Source organism: Triticum dicoccoides, chromosome 1B (assembly GCF_002162155.2).
Source record: "Triticum dicoccoides isolate Atlit2015 ecotype Zavitan chromosome 1B, WEW_v2.0, whole genome shotgun sequence".
Classification (NCBI taxonomy): domain Eukaryota; kingdom Viridiplantae; phylum Streptophyta; class Magnoliopsida; order Poales; family Poaceae; genus Triticum; species Triticum dicoccoides.
Genome location: NC_041381.1, coordinates 336,760,289 through 336,764,982, shown reverse-complemented (window position 1 = coordinate 336,764,982; position 4,694 = coordinate 336,760,289).

Here is a 4,694-nt window from a genome sequence, read left to right as displayed (position 1 = left end):
AGCCCCCGTTCTTCTCCTCCACCTCGCCCCGCACGCGCTCAGCAGCATCGTCCCGACGCCCGCGGCGTCGCGCCCGCACGCGCGGCACCCCCGCTGTGGCCGGCTCCCTGCTCATGACCGCGCCCGTGGCCGCACCCCCGACCTCCTCTTCTCTCCCCGTCTCCGTCGTCCGTTCCGTCGCATCGACGGGATTGCCGAACGGCACCACGGCCACCGCACCGCCTCCCCCCTCCTCCCGCTCGCTCGCACGCCCATGGTCGCGCGCCCGCGCCGACCGCAGCTGCGACTGCCCTTCCTCGTCCCCCTGTGTGCCGCGCCCCCTCGCTGCGGCTCCCCTCACTGCCGACCCGCGCCACCCAGGCCGCCCCAGGCCACCGGCCCCCTCTTCTCCGGCGCTCTGCCGTGGTTGCCGGCGCCCCAGTTGGGTTGCCCCTGCCGGTCGCGCCCGACGCCCGTGAACCCCCCCACACCCGCTATGGCTCCCTGTGCCAATGACAGGTGGGCCTAGCCCAAAACGTTTTAATAAAAAAAGGAATTAAAAAAAATTAAATAAAATAAATAATAATTAAAATAATTAAAATATTAATTAATTAATTAAGTAATTAATTAAGTTAATTAATCCCGATTAGATTAACCTAATCACTAATTAAACTAATTAATCTGTTTTAGTTAATCTTAGTCAATGACAGGGGGACCCACACATCAGGTTGACCAGGTCAATGGTCAATGTTGACTGCTGACATCACTCTGATGTCATGCTGACGTCATCATTTACTATTCTGGATAGTGTTGGATTTAAATAAATAATTAAATAAAATCAGAAAATAATTAAATCTTTAGAAAATCGTATATTTTAATCCGTAACTCGGATTAAAATATTTTCAACATGAAAGTTGCTCAGAACGACGAGACGAACCCGGATACGTAGCCCGTTCGTCCACCACACACCCCTAACATATCAAACCCGCAACTTTCCCCCTCCGGTTCATTTGTCAGAAAACACGAAACACCGAGAATACTTTCCCGGATGTTTTCCCCCCTTCACCGGTATCACCTACTACCGCGTTAGGGCACACCGAACACCGCGTATTGCCTTGTTATATTTTGTGATGCTTTGTTTGCTCTGTATTCATTATTTCTTCCCCCTCTTCTCTCCGGTAGACTACGAGACCGACGCTGCTGCTGACCAGTTCGACTACGGAGTTGACGACCCCTCTCTCTTGCCAGAGCAACCAGGCAAGCCCCCCCTTTGATCACCAGATATCGCCTACTCTTCTCTATACTGCTTGCATTAGAGTAGTGTAGCATGTGACTGCTTTCCGTTAATCCTATTCTGATGCATAGCCTGTCATTGCTGCTACAGTCATTGCTACCTTACCCGCAATCCTAAATGCTTAGTATAGGATGCTAGTGTTCCATCAGTGGCCCTACACTCTTGTCCGTCTGCCATGCTATACTATTGGGCTGTGATCACTTCGGGAGGTGATCACGGGCATATACTATATACTTTACACTGTTACATTACCTGTGATACTGTTCGGAGTTGGGGGCTAAACGGACAGGTGGCTCCATCCCGGTAGAGGTGGGCCTGGGTTCCCGACGGTCCCCGACGGTTACTTTGTGGCGAAGCGACAGGGCAGGTTGAGACCACCTAGGAGAGAGGTGGGCCTGGCCCTGTTCGGCGTTCGCGGATACTTAACACGCTTAACGAGATCTTGGTATTTGATCTGAGTTGGCTACGAGCTTATACGCACTAACCATCTACGCGGGAGTAGTTATGGGTATCCCGACGTCGTGGTATCAGCCGAAGCACTTCAGATGTCAGCGACGGAGCGGCGCGCGCCGGATTGGAACGTAAGCCTGCTCTTGTATTAAGGGGGCTAGTTCTGCTTCCGGCCGCCCTCGCAACGTGCAGGTGTGCTATGGGCGATGGGCCCAGACCCCTGTGCGCTTAGGTTTAGACCGGCGTGCTGGCCTCTCTGTTTTGCCTAGGTGGGGCTGCGACGTGTTGATCTTCCGCGGCCGGGCATGACCTAGGAAAGTGTGTCCGGCCAAATGGGATCAAGCGTGCTGGGTAAGTTGGTGCACCCTGCAGGGAAGTTAATCTATTCGAATAGCCGTGATCTTCGGTAACAGGACGACTTGGAGTTGTACCTTGACCTTATGACAACTAGAACCAAATACTTAATAAAACACACCCTTCCAAGTGCCAGATACAACCGGTGGTCGCTCTCTCTCAGGGATACGAGGAGAGGATCGCCGGGTAGGATTATGCTACTGGAGATGCTACTTGGAGATGCTACTTGGAGATACTACTTGGGGGACTTCAATCTACTCTCTTCTACATGCTGCAAGACGGAGGCTGCCAGAAGCGTAGTCTTCGACAGGATTAGCTATCCCCCTCTTATTCTAGCATTCTGCAGTTCAGTCCACTGATATGGCCTCCTTACACATATACCCATGCATATGTAGTGTAGCTCCTTGCTTGCGAGTACTTTGGATGAGTACTCACGGTTGCTTTTCTCCCTCTTTTCCCCCTTTCCCTTCTACCTGGTTGTCGCAACCAGATGCTGGAGCCCTGGAGCCAGACGCCACCGTCGACGATGATTCCTACTACACTGGAGGTTCCTACTACTACATGATGCCCGCTGACGACGACCAGGAGTAGTTAGGAGGATCCCAGGCAGGAGGCCTGCGCCTCTTTCGATCTGTATCCCAGTTTGTTCTAGCCTTCTTAAGGCAGACTTGTTTAACTTATGTCTGTACTCAGATATTGTTGCTTCCGCTGACTCGTCTATGATCGAGCACTTGTATTCGAGCCCTCGAGGCCCTTGGCTTGTATTATGATGCTTGTATGACTTATTTTATTTGTAGAGTTGTGTTGTGATATCTTCCCGTGAGTCCCTGATCTTGATCGTACACATTTGCGTGCATGATTAGTGTACGATTGAATCGGGGGCGTCACAAGTTGGTATCAGAGCCGACTGCCTGTAGGAATCCCCCTTCCACACTCCTTGGCCGAAGTTGAGTCTAGACATTGCAAAACTTTTACTAACTTGGCTGTGTGCCTTACGGGCCCACGTCGCCATCGGGTGGTACTAGGATCTTTTACTCCTCGACCTTTACTCTGGGACTCTGATCTCTCTTCTATTCGGGTTAAAGGAATTTTGCTAAATCTAACATTAGTATCTCGTTATCACTTTCACCCGGAGAGCCCCTTATTACTGATGATCGTCTGCTGCACGTGAAGACCCTGAAGATACTTTCCGCTGTTAAGCCGAGAACTTGTGTTCATCGCGTTTGCAATTCCCCTTCCACCGTCAACCCTTATGGGTAACTACTTACAGTTGTTATTCTTATATCATCCCCAGTTGGTCTTGTTATTACAAGATACCCTGAAAAACTCGTCGTGGTTTCGATAATCCCTTGAGCTTACTGCCTTGCTGTTCTTGTCACTTGAATACCCCTACGGTTAATTCTCGCATTTATAGAATATCCGCTCATCCCCTAGTTGTTTATGTGTTACACAAAAGTCTTTGAAATACCACCCGATATTCCAAAAATCCTCAGCAACCTATTGCTCTGGAATTTCTTGTTTACTTTCATTATGATTAATCCCATAAGTATAGAAATCTTATTGACATTCCTTGTCATTATCATTTTGAGTCTGTTGACTCAATATCTTGCGAATGCACGTAATCATCAGTTGATCCTTTTAAATTATCTCTCCGGCTCAGACGTCTTTCAAACATGAGCTGGTTCTCGACCAAACTATCTGTCGTCGATTGTGCCTCTGGTATATTCAATTGATCCATCCTTGATCAGAACGTCTGCTTCTGATCCTTTGTTTTGGAAATCATAATTCCTTTTTATTTAAGCTTTGAATTATTCAGATGATTCCATAACCTGTTGCATTTGCATTCCTTCCTCTTCTGGTTGAGTACCGATACTCATATCAGATCCTTTGTGGACTATCAAGTCCTTTGTTGGATTGTTATCCGACAGTGTCCTTCACATTTGAACACTTTGTGAGTTCTTCCCCTTATACATGATGCCCTTGTTAAGTTGTATCCTCTGCTTGGCCAACCATGCTCTGCTTTCGGGCTTGTGTTATTTACTCTGGAAACTTCTGGTATATGTTTCTAAGAAGCCCCTATGGGTTGAACATATGCCTTCTGTAAACCGTGTGAACCCGAAAGTTTTCACGAGTCATACTTATCTGGTATTGCACCAGGTAAAACTTTCAACAACTAATGTCATCTTCGAAATACGAGAGGTGAATGGAAGATTATGCATTGAGGAAGTGGGAGTCGACCTTGAACTTTGTGTTCATGCCCATGGACGCGATGTATATCCTATCATGGAAGCTTCTTGTAATAATAACTATTTCCTTGATAGCTAACATATGGTATCTGTGAATTGATCCCTTGCAACCGTGGTTCCGACCATGATTGTTCTTCTTTGATTCCATTTCTCGGACAAGTTAAAACAATTGTCTTCTATGGATCAATACACCAGTCCAACCTTTACTTTGATCTTGTGTTGAGTATTACCCCCCGGTATCTCGAGATTATCATGGTACTGCATAACTTCTTATGAGTTCTTCATCAAGTGCTACCTTACCACTGATTCCAATTTTTCACGGGCTCTGAGTTATTGAACACTCAAAGACACCGATAACTGAACCGAGTCCG